At 39.8% G+C, this 22,204-nt stretch overlaps 1 pseudogene; it reads left to right on the plus strand.

Moving 5' to 3' along the window:
- Window positions 1-22,126, plus strand: part of LOC149749773 (UDP-N-acetylglucosamine--peptide N-acetylglucosaminyltransferase 110 kDa subunit pseudogene) — a 42,876-nt pseudogene extending 20,750 nt beyond the window's left edge.
- The last annotated feature ends 78 nt before the right edge of the window (window positions 22,127-22,204 follow it).

A 22,204-nucleotide genomic window follows, 5' to 3' on the forward strand; every position in this document is an offset into this window, starting at 1 on the left:
TGACATATTGTTCCTCTCTTTGGGAAGTAGCTTCTTTGTGTGACAAGAATATGCTAAACCAACACTTAAGTGGACAGAGGTGAAAGATGCCAAAATTAGCTACAGAAAAAAAGGTGTAAAGACTTGTATTTTCTGTTATTTGAAGGTGTTAAGACCCCACATAGAATATGAGTCCTTTAAAGGAAAGTTGTGAATGGCCCAGGGAATGTTGAATTTCCATGTGGCCATATGTTCTTGATCGGTCACGATGATGATGATGGTAGCAGCAGTAGCATTTATCAGTGTTTCCTGGGTGAGAGGCACTTTATCCTAATGACCTTTTATCCCCATGACGACCCTGTGAAGTAGGAAATACTGTTTCAGCATCTTCAGAGTTTTTCTTTCTTTTTTTTTTTTTTAATCAGGAATTTACCCTAGATCACAGTTGGGTGGTAGAACAACCAGAACTGGACACTAGCCTTTCCTGAATTCCCAGAGTGTGATCTTAGCAGTTGTATTGCCTGATGCAGAGCCATGTAAATGTTGCCAAAGCAATGAAACGTGTACCTATTTCTAAGAGATTCTAACTCAGAAGCTCTGGGGTTTAAGTGCAGAGCAGTTGAGTGTGATTGTCTTTACAGACAGTAGATAACTTAAGAGAAGTTGTTTAAAAGTATATTTGCATATTGCACTACACTCTCATGTCTGTGATTGGTTAGCTATTGAGTAACTAACACAAATCCCAATCCCATCTCTAATCTCATTCATCTCTTGTATATTTGACCTAATTGAGGCAGTATTTTTTTTGTTCTTTCCCACAAACACACATCGAACATCCAAAACATGCTTACCATTTGTGAGCATATTCTCTTAGTTATTTAGGAGTTGAGTAAGAGTGAGAGAGAAGGGCTTCCCTGGTGGCGCAGTGGTTGAGTGTTCTGCCTGCCGATGCAGGGGACGCGGGTTCGTGCCCCAGTCCGGGAAGATCCCACATGCCGCGGAGCGGCTGGGCCCGTGAGCCGTGGCCGCTGAGCTTGCGCGTCCGGAGCCTGTGCTCCGCAACGGGAGAGGCCACAACAGTGAGAGGCCCGCGTACCGCAAAAAAAAAAAAAGAGTGAGAGAGAAAAAGACACATAAATATGAAATACGGTCATCATTTTTTTAATATCCTTTATGTTGTTAATCCCTCTTAGCATTTACTGCCATTCACTCATTTGTATTATTTGGGGTATAGCAGTTTATTCACACAGCATTTTTACATATGGCTTATCATTTGTATTCTATTTTAATAACACTAATAATTATAGACTATTGACAAACTCATCAGACCCTACATATTCATTTCAAAATCATGAAAATAAGGTGGAAAATGAGGTGTAAAGTGGAAAATCTATGTGTACGTTTTCATTGGTGGAATGAGGAGCTACCTGAATATCACTCCTTTAGCTTTTCCTTCAAATGGTGCACTTTTTTCCTCCATGCATAGGAGTCACTTCCATTAGGTAAACAGTAGTCTTGAGGGCAAACCTCAGAAGTAGAAACTGGAGAACTTTTCAGTTATGGTAAAATCAAACATATTTTTCTTCAGTAGTGAAAAAAAATTCTTCATGAGAAGTTCAACCACCGTGAGTTCCATGGTGAAAAACTTTCCCCTTATAGATGCAACTTCCCCCAGAATTCTGAGAAATGTCGGTAGTAGAGAGGGGTGTTGCATACACCTGTTTCATTTCCCTCTGACTTTTCCTTCTCCTTTCTCTATTGACATTAAAATCTATAGTGAAAGCACATAGTAAGCAGTCTAGGACAAAATCTAGAATTATTCTTATGTGATCAAATGTACTAAAATAACAAAAGCAAATCTTATTTCTAGCTAATAAAATAGCATTCCTTATATGATGTCATATTATGGTAGAAAAGAAATATATGCGTCTATTTTCTTCTATATTAAAACTGCTAAGGAGTGGGGACCCATGAACTAAATCAATTGTTTTGGGTTCAAGTTGTAGTTTTTAGTAGCCATCCTTCTTAGCAAGTTTTCAGAAGCAAATGTAGTTCGTTTACTATCACCACTAAATGTGCAATTGTGTAGATTTGTGGAAAAAAGTATTATCAAATACATATACTTTAAAATGATTTGTGTAAATTTATCTATTCATATTATTATTCTCTCCAAGTAAATCAAAATCTATATACTGTGTTTTTCTTCTATAGCTTAAAAGGGGAATGTATGTTGAAACTTATTCAAATATTTATTAGGTGTCTACTAAGTGCCAGGCACTCTACTAGGCAGTAGAGCTGTTGTATTAGAGGTGGAAAATGTCCTTGACCTCCAGAACTGATACTCTTGTAAGAGAAATACTGGGTCAAACTAAGTCAACAGTTTCTTTGCTACAGAGCTTTTTACCAGTCTTGTGAATTATGAGTCTCTGATAAGGAGATGTAGTGGACAACAGATCCCAAATTTATTTGAAATCTTTTCCTTCATGGACTGTCTCATAGGATTTATGATCCACTGAACACACTTGAGACACACTAGTTAGTATTCTGCAGTGGTTAGTTAATTGTTTTCTATTAAACAACTATATACTGAATCCATGATATTATTATCTGGATTTTTTGGAGGATACAATGATGTACATGGCCACTGTGATGATAAGGGGGTCCAGTTTAGTTAAGAAGAGAAACAAACCACAGGAGTTATAACTTAATGTAACAAAAAAATACACACACATATACATATATTTATATGTAAATTACTATTTATATAGTATACAATGTCTTCTGAAGAAGATAGAGTTGTTTGTAACTTGGGATCTCACAGGAGGTTTCACAGAGAAGGTAGACCCTGAGCTGGGCAGAATTTCAGTAAGTTAATTTGGTTCTGACCGTACGATAAAATCAGGTATTTGCACTGGTCAATCTGACCTTGATGGAACAGCATTCCATTTGCAGGGAATAGTGTGATCAAACATGCAGTGGTAGAGATTGCCAGATTGTAATATTCCAGTGCCTGGAAAGTGTTGGAACATCTGCTTTCTCCACGGTCTAGAAAAGTGAATCTCAAGTGAAATGGACGTATAATGGAGGCCAGTGCTCTTTGCTTTGTACACTGCTTTGATTCTACAACATACAACAATGTAGTGATCTGTTTCACATTGTCATTATTCGAGAGGGTTCTTAGTAACAGGAGTGGAAAAGGAAGACCTCCCTTCCTGTGTTTCTGCCCTATGCTCTTAAGCCAGAAAAGGTACCAACATCACTGACGTGACCTTGTCTCAGGTATCTATCAGGATCTACTAGAATCATTCTAGTGAAAGGTAACTAGGCGTCCAAAGGACTTAAAAGATACACTATAACCTCTGTATACTTTATATACCTGGTGAAACAAAAATGTCACCTGAGTGGTCCCCTTCCCTAGAAATACCAGTATGTTTTTCCAGTGCATGGCAGAACTTTGCAGGTAAAACTGGGATAAAGGTGAAGAACAGTCTTAAAATTCTAGTCCTTGAACAGCACCTAACACACAACAGGTTTTCAATAATCTTAGCAACAGTATTCACAAATAATGACCGTCAGCGTAACTGCTCTTTTGTGCCAAAATACGTTACCATATTCCTTTTTTTCCTTCAGCTTTACAACTTGGGTTCTACTATTGTTTCCATTTTACAGATTAGGAAAGTGAGTCTCAGAGATGCTAAGTCACTTGGGCAAGGTCACAGAGCTTGCAGGAGATAAACCTGCACCCTTACTGTTGGATCCTACCAACCAGACCATAATTTAAGTCCTTCAAAATATACCTCAGAACCTTTGAGTAAATTAATGAATAAATCCTCCTAGTCAGACTGACCAGATCATTATATTAGGTTCAGCTATAAGTGGAGGAAAGTCATAATCATAGTTGGACAGTTAATACAGTAATTTACTTGCTTTGAATTTTCTAAATGATGTTTAGCTGGTAGTTTCATGATGATAACCATCGAATAAAAACAGGCATATTTTGGTGTTTGGAATAAGATCTCGTATTGAGTAAAATACGTATTGATTCCTAGACCTATATGATGTGAGTAACAGATGACATTGAGATGTCGTCTAGAAGTACTCCTGTGCAGTTCATCATGTCAACCCAGCTAATAATTTTAGAATGTTCAGAGTGAATAATATATGCAGCCATAAAGCATATTTCTAATCAATGCAAATAATATTTTTCCTATGCTAAACCCAGAGTTAAGTTATAACACGCATCATAAGATTAATGGGCCATGTTTTCTTCATCACTTTGCTAAATTTCTTAGTCTGGAAACCATTCAGAAGGTTGCGAATTGGAGCTGAGCAGTAGTAGTGACACTGTGCCTCTGATGATGAAACTATTTCCACCCCAACCCCTACTGCTCCCTTCTTGGGAAAGAAGGCAACATGTCTCCTAGAAAAAGTCACAGGTTTATAAGCTGGCTTGTATAATACGTTTGGAGGAATAGTGTGTCTTTTAAGCAGAGCCTATCTCGGCATATAAAATAATTTTTACCTACCATTTAATGAAATTAACACTCACTTTGAGGCTCGGTCTTTTGCCATTTGACTCCTGGATCACGTCTATGGATATATTTTTTTCTTGAGACGAAGTGTGAACCCAATATAGTATCCATCATTCAGTCTATCTAGCTGATGTACATCCTCTGAAGCACAAGCTCCCTGAGGCCAGGCACTTTATCTGCTCTATCAGTGTAGCCCTGATGCCTAGTGTCTAGCTTTTGGAGATTCTTAATAAACATTTGTACTGAATAAGGTATGTATATGGTGAGCAAAAGTTGGCTTCCCATTTTACAGTCAAGAGTATCCCACTCTTGTTCTGTGAACACTGGATAGCAGAATCTTACTGTTATTTTTCTGTTCCCTTTGCAAGATTCCTGAAAGGGCATTCCTGTCCTTAGAATGTCCATCTCCTCCCATCTTCCTGGAGAATAACTCTTCTTTCTGAAATACTTAGCCCCATTATTGACTCTTTAAGACTGAATGTATTACCTCCTTACAAACAGGAAAATGCAGTGCTTTTTTTTTTTTTTCGACAATTTATCACCAGAAAATTATTCTAGCACCTGAAATTCTGGACCTAAAATGCCTGGACTAGTGGTTCTCAAAGTCTGGTACCCAGACCAGCACATCAGCTGCACGTAGGAATTTTTAGAAGTGAAAGTCTTGGGTCCTGCTCCAGACCTGCAGACTCGGACACTCTGGGGGTGGGGCCCACTACCTGTTTCAGGAAGCTCTCTGGGTGATGCCGATGCATACTCAAGTTTGAGAGCCACTGCTTAGACCTAGAGCTTAAGGTTTAGGCTTTGGACAGATCTGAGTCCTAAACACTACTGAGACACTGGAGTGACCATGAGCAAGTTACTTCTGGGAACCTCTTAGCATCTGTGTGCCTTGCTTAGCTAATAGTGATTTTAATTAATTAGAATAATGCACACGGTGTACTCAAGAGAGTAACCAAAGCATACGTTATGTTCCATAAATTCTAGCTGTTTACCATTATCATCAATCAGAGCTTACTGACACATCCTGAAGACATTCTTCTAATAAGTGTAATAATGTGGTTTGTAAAATTAACAGCTTAGAAGAGCATATTACGAAGTTCATCAGACAGGGTCTCAGCAGGAAATCAGGGGTACATCAATAGGGATAAATTGAGCCCAATGTAGAGAATCAAGAGATAGTGTAGTGCCCTGGGTTCAGTAAAAGTGTGGCTACTTTATAGGAGATGAAAGAGAAAGGAAGCCTTGCTGGAGAGAGAGTCCTCCCCAAAGATGCTGTGATGCCCCACAGAGAAGCACTATACGTTAGTTGGGGGATGCAGCCAACTCCCAGCAATTTGGCAAGAATTAATACCCTAACTTCACTCCCCTCCTTCATTCCCTACAATCTTCTATTGGTACTCTTCATTGGTGAGCCAAACAGAAGCCAGAGCAAGGACACTTACTAAGATAGGCCATGCAAGCCATCCATATAGAGTTGGGTGGAGAAAGGATGTGGAAGGGCAAATAGGACATATTTCCCGCAGGTGGTGAGCGAGCTGTAAAATCACTCGCCCTTCTAACATCATTGCCATTGCAGGAGCACGGAGGAGCAAGTGGTTAGTTCTGACTTGGCAGATCCAGGAGACTGTAGGACAGAACTGGTATATGAGTTGGGCTTTAAAGGTAGATTTGAATTTTAATGGAGAGTATGGAGTAAGAAATGGTGAAGAACCAAGGGAAAGGGAGATTCATTGCAAATGGAGAAAAGAAAAGTGGCATAAAGACAAGAAAAGTCAAGACTTACGGAAGAGATAGCAAATACTCTGCGTGTGACTGGAGCAGAGAATGGGTAGACAAAGGCTGGAAGTTAAGATGAAGTCATCCTTGAATAACATTAAAGTTTCCTCCTTTAACCTCAATTTCCACCTTCTACTCCCTTCACTAACATTGGAAAATTAAAAGTGAATTTGACTGGGTTGGTGGCAATGGCAGTATGAAGCAAAGAGAGGAGAATAAGAGTAAAAAATTTAGTAGTACCTTGGTGAAGCTGGGTAAATGATGGGTGGTGGTGTCACGTCAAAGCATGGGCAAGTGATTGTGACAAATATAGGCTTATTTCTTGACTATATGACTTCAGTTAAGGTACTTAAGCCCTCTAGGCTGCAGTCTCCCAACCTGTAAAATGGGGATAAAACCTCGCTTCCTCCAAGGTTTCTGTGAGGATCTAATGAGAAATGGAAGTAAGAGTTGAGTCCAGTAATCAGTTTTTAATACATATAAACTAATGTGAGGATAAGGGTAAGAATACTTGCTATCATTTATTGAATACTTATTATGTGTCCAATATTGTGCTAGTCTATTTACATATCTTTTCTCACTTAGCTTTCTTTTATCTGCCTTTCTATAGGCAAGAGATAACTGATGGCTCAGTTATGAGGAAATGCAGTTGTGAGGAAAATGTCAGAGGGAAAATGTACCAGAAAGTTAATTCCTAATGGATCTGTCAGCCTTAAACAGAGCATGTCTGTGCTAAAATGTATAAAATATCTGTGCTAAAACTACTCAATTGGGCAAGTTTTGATAAAGTATTAACTTAATGAATAGGCATAAACAGCTTGGAGCTTTTTGGAGGGTATGTGGTAATCTTAGTATTGGTGTGATGACTTTTGAAAGTTCTATGGCGTATAGAAGTCAAAAAGAAGACCCGGAAATTGGGAGAACTCTCTCTGAAAGTTATTGGGGAAGTCTGGCTAGTAAGACTCCAAAAGGGAGAATCAGTAAGAGGCCAGGTTATTCATAGGCCTTCTAAGAATGTGTCCATGAGAAATATTTACAATGATTGGATGCCGGAATAAAGGAGAACACTGGCTCCATAAATGGTAACTTATTTTACACAAACAGGCTAATGATAAAAATAATGCAAATCTGATGGATTTTTAAGAGTTTCATTGACCAAACTGAGACAAAAGTGCATAACAGCTAGATGCTCATAGTTTTAATCAGTTCCCTTTGGAGTCAAGCAAAGATAGCACCTGAAATGGTAAGGGACGTTTATGCAAGGTCACCAAGATTTTTGGTGGTGCATTTGGGATATAAACCCATTTCCATAAGAATTCTTTCAGAAGTCAAATGTTTGCTTGTCAAAAAGAGCATGAACTTACTTCCAGGAAAAGTTCTTAAGAAAAAATAATTTGAGTAATGAAGAACACTGATGTAACAGTTACTTTAATTTAAGAACCCAGAAATAGAGGTAAAGAGTAAAGCAATTATGGGTTAAGAGTCTGCATAAATTCCCCTGGAAGGGGGATATGGTCAGAGATGGCAATTTGAAAACAGTGAGTCACCAAAAGTAAAAGTTTAAATTACAAGCTGTTTTGGGGGTCTTCAAGAGAGGTTTTATAGATAGAACAACAACAGCAGCAAGGATAAGATATAACGCTGTCATGTAGACTGCAGCCTGAAAAGAAAGCATTGCAGAAAAGCCACATCATCCTGAATTTATATTTCCGTGCATTTGAACAGATTGGAGAGCAGTAAAGTTGTTTTAAGAGCGAGTGATTTAAGTCAGCCAGCTTGTGAATAATACGAGATATTTTTGCATTTACATTAACTTATGTCCATAAATAACGAACTTTAACAATGAACAAAATCCATAATCCTGATAATGCTAAGAAAACTGGAAAGATACCTTTACCTTGAAAAGACAGGATAAAGAAGACAGCATAGAAATTTAGGGAGATTGCAGTTTTGGAAAAATCATATTAACATTTATTAGCTGCTACAGCTTTGAAATGTGATGATTTAAAGAAAGAAGTAGACTGTTGATTTCTAAAAGGTAATGTGTTGGCTGAAAGAGAAGAGAATCTTGTTGAGACCTAAAGTGTTCTTTTAAGGATATATTTCAATGTCATTTCAAAAAATAAACGCATTTCCCATAACAAAACAGTGAGGTTAATGGAATCATGCAGGTGAAAGCTTTTTGGCCCGAAGGAGTTCCATCCTTTGGAACAAAGTTTTATTGTTGAACACACCATGACCCAGGCCTGTGAGTGCCAGCACAGTGGCTGTTTTTACAAGATCTGGTACAATATTCACAGTAGTTCTGGCCTTAGCACTAGCCAAGGATCATTCTTTTTGTATCTTCCTGATTGCTTCCTCTACAGAAATGGGATAATCCCTCCTCTTCTAAACTGGAAAGTAGTTTCTTCCCTCAGTAAAACTAGTTTCTTCTCCAGGTTGAACTTTTCCAACTCTTAGAGGTCTAAAATGAATGATAGGAAACATACTATATTTGCATCTATTTTTATTTAAGAGTTATCTAAGGAGATTTATCTAATTAAATAGGAATTTCCTAACAGATGCCAAAATAAACAATCAACAAGTTTTCTTTAAAGATCATATATATTATATAACAAGATCCACCTAAGAGTTAAAATATAAGTAGGTATACAATTCAACTATTTGAAGATAATTTTTCTTCTTACCACTGAAGCAATAAGCAGGTAGTAGTACAATTTGGGGAAAACAATATTTCTGGCTTTTGTTTATTTTAATTTGTGATATTCATGAGATCTTTTGTGAAGCCTTTGGGTATATAGTAAAATGAATGGGTTTTTAACTTTGTATGGACTCGTACTTTTGTAGGTTTTAAATTTTTCTTCTGGCTTTAATTTATGCTATCTCCTTTTACTTCTTCATTTAGAAATAATGTATTTTTCTCAGGATTGCAATCTCAGTGCAGTCCTCTACTTTTCTATTTGTTGGACGTTCTCTTAGACATCTACATTTTTATCTAGTTAGTACCTTTTTAGTTTTTTATACAATTGATAAGAACTCTTTAATCTTATGAATTCTTTATATTTTCTCTTTGGAGACAAGATTTATAGGGATTTCCTTGGGCTTAAACTAGAAAGAAAAATGAATTTGCATATGAAATGTTGAAGGCTTTGTTACAAAGTGGACTAACATTATATGTATGTTTGAAATAAACTGCTTCAACCGGAGCACCTAGCTGTTAACCTCCAGATTAATATCTGTCATAAAATATGTGCGTGCTTCCAACACATGGCATTGCCTCCTATTACTGCATGTCCAGGAGAAATTGTTTTGTCTTGTAGCAAAAGACATTAGCTCTTTGCACATTTTTTTTTTTTTTTTTTTAATGACAGCTATCCAAAAATCAAGCGTTCCCTTGTATGTGAGGACAGAAAAGGACAATTTTTAGACAGGTCTAATATCCAGTTGTACCTTTCAGTCACTTAGAGAGAAGGCTTAGACCCCTGAAGCCCAAAGTCACAGGTTTTTTAGGATTATGGTGGTATATACCTCCAGTTTATAGAAAAAAAAATGCGTTGTAGAAAATCCAAGTTAAATTAGGACTCAAATCCAAGTTAAATCTAGAACTAAAGTTTTACTGCCCCAAATACTTGTAAACTCTAGGTTACTGCTCTGTTGTCCATTTCATCAGTTGCAGAATATTCAAGTTAGCCTTTCAGTGCTAACAAGAACATAAAAATGCATTATGTCTAAAAGCAGAACATGATTGCCAAGGCAGATCTGCGCATTACCTGAGAGTTTGGGGGGCCACCCAAGCGGCATCTACTTGTTTGCTACTGACCTTCAGTTAGACTTGCTCAAGAATTGTTACAATGTAGTAACATACACCCTTATGTACTCTTGAGTTTATTGAAAACACACAGCAAATGTGCACACACACACACATACACACCAGCACACACCTACTCTAGAGCCTAGAATTTTAAGAGTCAGAACTTTTTACTTGCTTCTGGATTAAGATGGACCCTGTATTTCCTCAGCATGCTAATTAGAAACTCTATAAACAATTCAAAACCAGCTTAAAATTCTGTTTTACAAAAAAAAATTGATGTTAAATATTATCCTCATAGAGTTCTACTCTGACTTTTCAAATTGTTTTTTTCTCCCTTCATGGGATAAACAGTTAGGGTTTCTTTTTCTTTGTTTTTGTATCTCTCATTGTAAAAAATTCTATCTTGAAAGCTGATTTATTATTTCTTCCTTAGCATGGATGACATGGAAACAAAGATGATATTTCATCAGTCTTGTTTTTATTTAAGTTGAAAGGTTATATATTTCTACTGTCTACTGCAATACTGCTAAATATTTTTATAGTGCTTGTAAATCTTATGACATTATTTTTTTAGTTTGTATTTAAGGCATTTACTCAAAAGGGACCATATGCCTCAGTTCATGTCACTCTATCATCAGTGTGTATGGTCACTCTATTTTCTAATACTTTTAAGATTGGTTTTGGCCCCAACGTTCCTCTGCCAGATTTATTTCCTTTATTTTCCCCTATGTAGCACCATTTGGGCCATTTAATATGTAATCTCCCAACTCACCTTTATAGTTATTTTAAACATATGTATATATTTGAAATACCGAATTGTTTTGTATTTTCTAATTTTTGCAAAAGTAGTATCGACTACAAATCACATCCTATTCTTTTATTTTCTACTTTCATCTCTACACTTCCAGTGTCGAAGGCTGGACACATCTGCCCACTTTAGTACTCTGGCAATTAAACAGAACCCTCTTCTGGCAGAAGCCTAGTCGAATTTGGGGAATGTGTACAAGGAAAGAGGGCAGTTGCAGGAAGCAATTGAGCATTACCGGCATGCATTACGTCTCAAACCAGATTTCATCGATGGTTATATTAACCTGGAAGCTGCTTTGGTAGCAGCAGGTGACATGGAAGGGGCAGTATAAGCTTACGTCTCTGCTGTTCAGTACAATCCTGATTTGTACTGTGTTCGCAGTGACCTGGGGAACCTGCTCAAAGCCCTGGGTCGCTTGGAAGGAGCCAAGGCATGTTATTTGAAAGCAATGGGGACGCAACCGAACTTTGCAGTAGCTTGGAGTAATCTTGGCTGTGTTTTCAATGCACAAGGGGAGATTTGGCTTGCAATTCATCACTTTGAAAAGGCTGTCACCCTTGACCCCAATTTTCTGGATGCTTATATCAATTTAGGAAATATCTTGAAAGAGGCACGGATTTTTGACAGAGCTGTGGCAGCTTACCTTTGTGCCCTAAGCTTGAGTCCAAATCATGCAGTGGTACGTGCCAACCTGGCTTGTGTACACTGCGAGCAAGGCCTGATAGATCTGGCAATAGACACCTATTGGTGAGCTATTAGATTGCAACCACATTTCCGTGATGCTTACTGCAACCTAGCCAACGCTCTGGAAGAGAAGGGCCGTGTTGCCAAAGCAGAAGATTGTTATAATACAGCTCTGCGGCTGTGCCCCACCCATGCAGACTCTCTAGCCAATATCAAAGGAGACCAGGGAAACATTGAAGAGGCAGTTCGCTTGTATCGTAAAGCATTAGAAGTCTTCCCAGAGTTTGCTGTTGCCCATTCAAATTTAGCAAGTGTATTGGAGCAGCAGGGAAAACTGCAGGAAGCTCCGATGCATTATAAGGAGGCTGTTCGAATCAGTCCTACCTCGGCTGACGCCTACTGTAATATGGGAAACACTCTAAAGGAGATGCAGGATGTTCAGGGAGCCTTGCAGTGTTATACTCCTGCCATTCAGATTAACCCTGCATTTGCAGATGCCCACAGCAATCTGGCTTCCATTCACAAGGATTCAGGGAATATTCCAGAAGCAATTGCTTCTTATCGCACTGCTCTGAAGCTTGAACCTGACTTTCCTGACGGTTATTGTGATTTGGCTCATTGCCTGCAGATTGTCTGTGATTGGACAGACTATGATGAGCGAATGAAGAAGTTGGTCAGCATTGTGGCTGACCAGTTGGAGAAGAATAGGTTGCCTTCTGTGCAGCCTCATCATAGTATGCTCTATCCTCTTTCTCATGGCTTCAGGAAGGCTATTGCTGAGATCCTTGGGAACCTCTCCTTGGATGAGATCAGTGTCCTTCGTAAACCACCGTATGAACATCCAAAAGACTTGAAGCTCAGTGATGGTCGACTGCGTGTAGGATACGTGAGTTCTGACTTTGGGAATCATCCTACTTCTCATCTTATGCAGTCTATTCCAGGCACGCACAATCCTGATAAATTTGAGGTATTCTATTATGCCCTGAGCCCAGATGACGGCAGAAGCTTCCGAGCGAAGGTGATGGCAGAAGCCCATCATTTCATTGATCTTTCTCAGATTCCATGCAATGGGAAAGCAGCTGATCGCATCCATCAAGATGGTATACACATCCTTGTAAATATGAATGGTTATACCAGGGGTGCTCGAAATGAACTCTTTGCTCTCAGGCCAGCTCCTATTCAGGCAATGTGGCTGGGCTACCCTGGAACAAGTGGCGTGCTTTTCATGGATTACATCATCACTGATCAGGAAACTTCACCTGCTGAAGTTGCTGAGCAGTATTCTGAGAAACTGGCTTATATGCCCCATACTTTCTTTATTGGTGATCATGCCAATATGTTCCCTCACCTGAACAAGAAAGCAGTCATCGATTTTAAGTCCAATGGGCACATTTATGACAATCGGATTGTGCTGAATGGCATCGACCTCAAAGCATTTCTTGATAGTCTCCCAGATGTGCAAATTGTCAAGATGAAATGTCCTGAGGGAGGAGACACCGCAGACAGCAGTAATACAGCTCTTAATATGCCTGTCATTCCTATGAATACTATTGCAGAGGCAGTTATTGAAATGATTAACAGAGGACAAATTCAGATAACAATTAATGGATTCAGTCTTAGCAATGGACTGGCAACTACCCAGATCAACATTAAGGCTGCCACTGGAGAGGAGGTTCCCCGTACCATTATTGTAACCACACGTTCTCAGTACGGGTTACCGGAAGATGCCATTGTGTACTGTAACTTCAATCAGTTATATAAAATTGACCCATCTACTTTGCAGATGTGGGCAAATATTCTGAAGCGTGTTCCCAATAGTGTACTGTGGCTGTTGCGTTTTCCAGCAGTAGGAGAACCTAATATTCAACAGTACGCACAAAATATGGGCCTTCCCCAGAACCGTATCATTTTTTCACCTGTTGCTCCTAAAGAGGAACATGTTCGGCGAGGCCAGCTGGCTGATGTCTGCTTGGACACTCCACTCTGTAATGGACACACCACAGGGATGGATGTCCTTTGGTCAGGGACACCCATGGTGACTATGCCAGGAGAGACTCTTGCTTCCCGAGTTGCAGCTTCCCAGCTCACTTGTTTAGGCTGTCTTGAGCTTATTGCTAAAAATAGTCAAGAATATGAAGACATAGCTGTGAAACTGGGAACTGATCTAGAATACCTGAAGAAAATTCGTGGCAAAGTCTGGAAGCAGAGAACATCTAGCCCTCTGTTCAACACCAGACAATACACAATGGACCTAGAGCGGCTCTATCTACAGATGTGGGAGCATTACGCAGCTGGCAACAAACCTGATCACATGATTAAGCCTGTTGAAGTCACTGAGTCGGCCTAAATAATGACTGTGTGCACAGGAGAATTACCCTGTACCTGAGCCTCAACCTTCCGGGGGAAAGGCAACTACTTTCTCCTTATCTGTACAATACCATGTTGCAGATGGGTGACAGACAATGATAAGATAGCACAGCCAGACTTGCTTCCTGCATGATCATGATCACGATAGGGAGAGACACAAGAGATGGGAAACTGCTGCTCCACAAGGAGTCTCCATAGAATTTTGCAGCATCCAGGTGTCTGGAAGGTCTGGAAGGTAAGTCTGGAAGGTCTGATCTCCCTTGGTCTTCCATGGGATGGATGGTTAGTGTGGAAGGGAGATAGAGATTGCCCAGCCGTTTTGTGATTATCATGGATTGATTGAGTCTTCTGGATTAATATTTTTCTTTATATTTTGGGTATTGGAGCTTTTAAAAATGTTTGGTTTCAGGTATTTTTATTCATGTGAAGTGTATATGATTCTCTTGAGATAAGGTTTTAAGCTAAAATATTCCTTGTTTTAGTTTCTGAACTCTACAGATAAATGGGGACTTTGCTGCTGTAGTCTTTTTATAGGTTTTATAAACCACTTGAGCCTACATCAGTCATTTTAGTTTGTGACATAATGTTTGGAACTATCAGTGCTTTGTTGGTTTATAGATGATGGCTTAAATTCTTTTCCTGGTCCGCTTCCTTCTTCCCTTTCCCCCACTTTAAAAATTCTCCTGTAACTTGGCTAACAAAACACCAAGTCTGATTCAAAACCTCCCGGAGTGTTTCTCTTAGCTCGAAGGGACTGTCCCTACTTGTTCCCCTCCTTGTTCCATTCCATGGGAGATAAATCACCAGGGCCCAGAAATCAGAAAGAATGTAAAATGAGACAAGCAAAGCTGTCTCCCCCCTGCACATGCAGGTTATTTTTGATGCTTCTGGGTTTATGGGTTTTCTCCCAGGGAAGTTAACCTTGAGCCGAGACAGTCTGTAGATAATGTAAACCACCATCTGGCAACCTTCCTTTTTCTAGTCTATATAATCTGCAACTGTAGCAGGAAGGTGTGAGTCTTCCTTTGGTTCCAGAGTGAAATGCGAGTTGGAGTTGGAGTTGGAAAAGAGGCCCACAACCAAGTGTTAGAGAAGGAAATGTGAAGTCATTAGTGAAAAACCAGGTTGAAGTTAAGGTGAAGAGGCATGAGGAAATGGTCAACTGTTACAGTATTACAAAGATCATCAAGAAGCATATCCATGAATGTGGTTTGTATTGCAATCTGCTGAAAAAGAGACAAGTATCCTGGCCTGGCCTTCATGGAGATTATATTTTATTGATTCTGATAATAGATTATTGTTGAAAAGGGCCTCCTATAAATTATAACCATGCAAAGGCAGCAAGATAATTTTTTTTCTTTATGTATGTGTTTCTCATTCCTACTCACTTCTCTCTTAGGGGAAGAGAAAATCACACACAAAAAAATGTCAAGTCTCAGCTATTCCTTTTCAAAATAATTTTTTTCCAAATTCCAGTGGAGGCAATAGGTTAACTGTTAAGATTTGTAAGGCTCAAAAAGCTAGATTTTTTACAAAGTGTACCCAAATTTTATTCTATAGCTAATAGCTTTGGAAAGAATGTGTCATGATGCAAAGTTGGAAAAAGCTGGTTTTTCTTCCGTGAATGACTTCAGTGTGTTGGGAGAAGAGGCAGAGAAGAAATCAAAGTAATTAAACATGGGGTGAGTTTTCCTGATAGGGGACTCTAGTGCTTTAAAATAGACTAGATAACCCTAGGGATAAGCTGAGGGTAGAACAGACCAATGCCTCATTTCCAATCTGGTACCCTGGAAGAAAACAGTGTATTTCCTTTGAAGTCTTGAGAGGTTTCTCTTCTGCTTTGTTTTGGTTTTGGTTCATTTTGTAATCAACCTTATTAAGGTATCATTTACATACAATAAAATGCAGACATTTTTAGTCAATAGTTCAGTGACTTTTAATTAATGTATACATTTGTATAACTACCACCCCCATAAAGATAGATAACAATTCTAAAACCCTAGAAAGTTTCCTCCTAGGCTTTTGCAAAAGTATCCCCATCTCCCACCCCAAGGCAACCACGGATCTGTTTTTTATCTTTAGAGATGACTTTTGCCCAGTTTAGAATTTCATGTAAGTTGAATAATACAGTAGGTGCCCTTTTGATCTGGCTTCACTTGCTCAGCATATAGTTTTTGAGATTCATTCATGTTGGGATGTTTTAAACCAGGACTTTAGCCTGGGTGGCTGATGTTGTCTGAAGGCACTTATAGGTACATCTGAGTCTCTGGCATTGTCAGTGTCTGTTCTTGGCTCCGTATTTTCAACTTTACTAAGCAGCACAAGGTTGAAGTAAGGAAGATCATTGTCAGTATAATGGAGGTGAAGTGGGTTCTGTTATATAATATTCTCAGCAAAAATTGACCTGCTTGGAATCATTGTGTTGATAATTGACAAGAATACTCTTCTTCCAAAAACCTTGGTACTATAAAACTTCTAAAGGACGCTGTCCTAGGACTCTTTTAGTTTTCATTTTTTGGGAAACATTTCTGGAAAATTCAAATGTTCACAACCTGAAAGAAGCAATTATTCACCTGAAGGCTGACTCTGCTAAAGTTGAGTTGTCCGACCTTTACATGCTGATAGAAGCCAAATAGCCTTGCAAAACAATGCTCTCTTATTGGATATAAGCATATAGATTGTTTAAGATGGACGTATATATGCAGTAAAGTGAAAAAACAGAGAATCTTTGGGTTTCCCTTGCTGGGTTTTTTTTATTTTTTCATTTAAGTTTCTATAGCGTATGCTAATAATTCAGGGTAACCTCAGGTTAGTTTTAGTTCCACTCTTTACATAAATGTTGAAGTACTCCATACCCACCGTTTTCCTACCTTCCTTCTTTTCTTCCATCTTTCCTTTCTCACTTCTTATAATCCATTATACTTAATCCTGCATTTGCTGAGGTGGCACTTAGTGTAGGAAAATACTGTGAAATTTTGCTGTTCAGAATGCATGTTGACCAAATTCTATATTGAGAAAAGGTCTGAATTTACCCAGAGTAACCCTTTCTCAGCGTCTTTGAATAAAGGCCATAGAAAGTGGGCTCTATATAGTATCCTGACAGGTATGTAGAATTCATAGCAATTGCCCTCAAAGAGCTTACCTATCGTAGATGCATATGAATGCATTTAATGATTGCTTTATTGGCAGCAGTGCCATCATACATGGTCTGTTTGGTTTTATATCATTCTCATTACCTGCTGATTACCACTGTATACATTGCAAATGGAATGGTTTCTATGGCTTGTGAACTTAACGGCCAAATAATATGTAATTTATTGCACACTTTAGTGTAGAAGATGGAGACTCCATAACTTTTCGTGTGTTCTTTGCCCCTTTGGAATGTATTACCCTGAGATCAGGCAAAGTAATAAATTTATTTCAAATGTGCGTGATAGCTAAACATCAGTTAGGAATGGTGGGCAATATTTCTTCTTCCAGCAACATGACAGTGTTTAAAGACTAAGCCATTGAACGTGGAGTTACTGAACATGGGACTCAGTTCACTGGGATCCTTCTTAGAAAAATAAAGCAAAACTTGAATTGGATTTGTGTGGCTTATTCAAGTAGTAACTTATCAGCTACATCTTGAACTTAATTTGTCACAAACATTTGGTATTTTATTAACTCTCTTCCCCTTCTTCCCCCGACTCTCACGAGAATGGATCATGAGTATCTTAAAACATACTAAGTCGTCTTCCATCCCTGTTACTCTAACTACAAGAGCACACTTTCCTTATCCAATGCAACTTACTGTCTTTTAGAGTAGCTGTGCTTTTAATTCTGTACAAAATTACAACCAGCAAAGAGAAACATTTTCAAGGAGCCACCACATTGTAGAGCTTTAGAAAGAAGACTTTAGAATTAAGGGCAAATATATCAATTTATAGCTAAAGCACCTGAGGCCTAAAGTAGGCAGGTTACCATCGAGGTCAGGGAAAGTGGTGGAAGATCAGGTTTCAAGCTGAGGAAGAGTCTAGAGGGACTCAATCTGAGCAGGTCAAAAACTGAAATGAGACGACGAATGTTCTGGGAAGGCTGGCATGTGGCCTCAAGTGTGGGATTCAGACACGGAGTGGGCCCGGGGGGAACTGAGCTTCTGCAGTAGGCAGAGAAGTCCACCTCCTCTCCGGAAAGTGCCGCTGACATCAGGGAGTTGAGGGGAAAGAGCAATGAGTTCCAGTCCACCTGAGAAAGCAGGCCAGTCTGATTAACTCTGAATTTAGGCTTATTTCAGATACTTCTTGAGAAAGAACTTGGACAAGAGCAAGTCCCACGCAGCCTCTTTTAAATCCATGCCCAGTATTTTCTGGTGGAGCTGCTTAAACCCTCCAAGTGACTCCAGCATTTTAATTTCACTCTGTAAATAATTCCGACAGTTCTATGATTGATTATTTAATGGGCAAATAAGTAGGGTCACAAAAGAGTGTGAATGTATTTTACAGAATGAGGATGGGCGGGGTGGAGCAGTCTGGAATAGGACACCAATAAAAAGGGATCTTGGTAAAGAAGAACGTCTATTAGAAATGGAGAGGAATTCGCAAGGAAATTAGTGCCTGACTCCACGCCCTTCTCTCTGCATGTTTAAAAGCTAGTTTCTAATTTTATTTTCATAGGAGATGTCTCTGTGATGAATTGTCTTTTACCTCCACACTAGTTATCACATGGACATATTGTGAAGTTTGTGTGAGAGAAAGCAAGTATTAGAATTTCTCTTGCAAGCAGCCATAAGCACTGCCTGGAACAGTCTAGGATAGAAGGAGAAGGAAAGGAAGGTGGAAACAAAGGAGAAAGACAGCTGATGATGCTGGAGTCTCTCGCTGGGATTTGTGGTATCTCATTTTGAAACTAAGTACAGAAAGTCAGAACTTGACTGATTGTTTCTTGATCACGGTTTGTTTTCATTTTTGCTTTTTTCGTGCTCTCTCATCAGTTATTCCAGCCAGTGCCATGTCATTTTCAGTTTCAGTAAGTAAGCATGCCTGTCTTGTTTCCATTTGCATTATTCATGCAAACGTTGATTGAACTGATGACCCCGAGTTATCACGGAAACATTAAATACACCAGTGGATACATTTCTTAATTTTAGAAAAAAATTACCGAGTGAAGGTTAAAACAACTCCTCTTCATTTTGTCATTTTAAAAATACTTCTCCTAACATGCAATACCTCATTGCCTAACAATGCCAGATAAATGAAGAATTCCTATGTATTCCTGAATGCAGGCTAGTCTGTATATTTTTTGGCAGGTATGACCGTTACCGAGGGTAACGGCCTGGTTTGCTGGCCATGTCCTGTCTCCTAGAAAGTTGTACTTTCTGTTTTCTTTCAGTTGGTCCATTGGATATCAGAGGTGAATTTATAAAACTATACTTCCCTTTACACTTACTTTGTTTTGTTTTGTTTCCCTTGAAGACTAGTTGATTGACAATGTTGTGTTTCAGGTGTACAGCTAAGTGATTCAGATATATATATATTTCTTTTTCAGATCCTTTTCCTTTATAGGTTATTACAAGGTATTGAATATAGTTGCCTGTGCTATACAGCAGGACCTCGTAGTTTATCTACTTTATATATAGTATACCCTTACTTTCTGTGATCCACGCTGGTCAGACCACATAATTATTTTCACTTCTGATATAATTTTTTCCGGTCCAACCTCAAATCTTTGATAAGAAGATATTTTAAAATAAGTTTAGCATGTGTGTGCTCTAAATCCAACAGTAGTTATTAGAGATATGATTTTGCACTAGGTATTCCTCCCTTTTTTGTTCTTGGCCAACCAATTGAAAATTAGTTTTTATTTTCTGGTTGATTTGCTAGATGTTTATGACTATAATAAAAGTCTTAAATTTTGTCTCATATCTTAAAACACAATCTGAATTAGCAATGGATATTGTGCCATACATAGGGGCTGTGATATAAATATAGTTTCTAACTTCAAAAACATATAACCTAGAAGGGAACACAGACACATATGCAGCAATTATGGTAACTGCATTTGTTTACTAAGTGAAATAGTACTGAGATGGATAAAGTGCTAGCGAGCCTTGAACAGGCAAATCAGCTGCAAAAATAGATGCGCAGTTCTTTAAAAATCTTTTTAACATTTTTCCAGGTACATGTAGAATATAACTTAGCATAAAAACGGTATGGGTTTGAGGATATGGGGAGGGGGAAGGTTAAGCTGTGACAAAGAGAGTGGCATGGACATATATACACTACCAAACGTAAAATAGATAGCTAGTGGGAAGCAGCCACTTAGCACAGGGAGATCAGTTCGGTGCTTTGTGACCACCTGGATGGGTGGGATAGGGAGGGTGGGAGGGAGACAAAAGAGGGAGGGGTTATGGGGATGTATGTATATGTATAGGTGATTCACTTTGTTATAAGGCAGAAACTAACACACCATTGTAAAGCAATTATACTCCAATAAAGACGTTAAAAATAAATAAGTAAAAGAAGACTGACTCATCCAATTAAAAAAAAAAAAGAAATTCTCTCATCCTGGATTCAAGAGAAGGGATGAAGTAAAAGGATGAGGAAGAACAAGAAGAGGAAATGTGAGCGTGGAGAGGGTAGGAGGAAGAGCAGAAGGCAAATAAGTGTATGTGCTTCTCTTGCCATCCCTGACTTTTTTTTTTTTTTTTTTTTTTGGCGCTTCAGGAAAACCCAAAAGCCAGAGAAGAGCACAGAGGTGCTCACCACTGCATGTGAACAAAAAGGTGGAGAGAAGAGAATGGTGGTAATCTGCGCAGGCAACTGGAGGATGACCTGAGTGCATCTCGCCAGGGAACAGTCCCCGTTCCATAGAATCCCTGAAGATGCCAGGCTCTTATGTTTAGATGGGGGGCCGAAGGTGTCTGTGGGGTCATCACGTACATCACTCCTGGAGGTGTTGTTCACATTGTGTTCTTTGTAAAGAGTGTCCCTGGTGAGGTTCAACATCTCCCTCTGCAGGACCCAGCCTTGCCCTCCCAACCCGCCAAGGTCAGCAGACAACATCCCCAGTTAATCCCCAGGTGTGGTGAGATATCTGGAGTGGCCCTGGTATCCCCCAGTTCAGGCGTCCTGGGGAAAGGGTGAGGAGGACAGAGGAACCGGGGCTTCTTCTCATGCAAGCAGACAGCTCACCTGGCCCAGCGCTGCTGCATCCCTGTGGGCACACAGTAGCCCTGTCATCCGGTAGGGGACACTGCAGGATCCACACCTGGCTGGGATTTGCCCAACCCCTGGGGACCCCTCAGCCTCTGTGGAGCCCCACTGAAGGGCCTGGGTCACCTCATGGCACCATTTCTCAACCTGAGGTTCTATAGATTTTTCATAGATGTGTAAAAATTGAATACAACACACACACAAAATGAAGGCAATTCAAAGCAATGCTAATTTAGGATGAGTTAAAGGGCCAGGATTCCAAATTAATTATGACCTTAAAATTAGATAACAAATACATCTGGTTTTATTACATGCTGAAAAGCAGTGTCTTCTACAAACTTTTCATGTTGGGATACAGCAAAGCTATAGAATTTATGATTCTGTGGCCACAGCATCAGGATATTTTTAAATTAAAAAGCACAGGCAAGTTTGGCTGGGGTGTTAAAGAAAGAAAAACGATTATTAGGGGAAAAGGGAACATTGCGGTTCTCTGCCCACTTCCACTGTGCTGGTCTCATGATGGGCCGTGTTGCGTGTGGGCTGGAGGGACAGGGTCACTACTCCCACCTGTGTCATCAGACCTCCCACTCCTCACAGCGCCCAGGTGGGAGGGACCCACACTTTTCAACCTGGAGCCCCAGTGCCTCCCCTTTCCTCTGCATCACTTTCACTGTTCAGGGGACCAGTCGCTCGAACGCCGCCCGGCCAAATGCCCAGGTTAAATCGCCCCTGTAGGACAGGTCTCTCTGCTACCAGAACACACTTGGCAAAGAGCAGCAAACAGGCCCCAGTGCCCTGGGGATGTGAGCCCTGGGGATGTCAGGGCCCAAAGTCCCTTGCAGGGTCTGAGTAGCCCCCTGGGTCCCACACACCGACCCCAGGGAGCCCACCTCCCCACTGACTCCAGTCCCTGCCTTTGTGTGGCAGGTTCTCGTCTGACTCCTGTGAAGACTGTGACCTGGAGGCCTCAGCCTGAGACTCAGAGGGGATGGAGCTTGTGCAGCGTCTGGCAGCTTAAATGAGACACGAGGCCAAGGAAGGAGGGCCGCCTCTC

This window comes from Delphinapterus leucas, chromosome 3, assembly GCF_059928025.1.
Source record: "Delphinapterus leucas isolate spDelLeu-1000000601 "Yukka" chromosome 3, BTC_Dleu_Yukka2, whole genome shotgun sequence".
Lineage (NCBI taxonomy): Eukaryota > Metazoa > Chordata > Mammalia > Artiodactyla > Monodontidae > Delphinapterus > Delphinapterus leucas.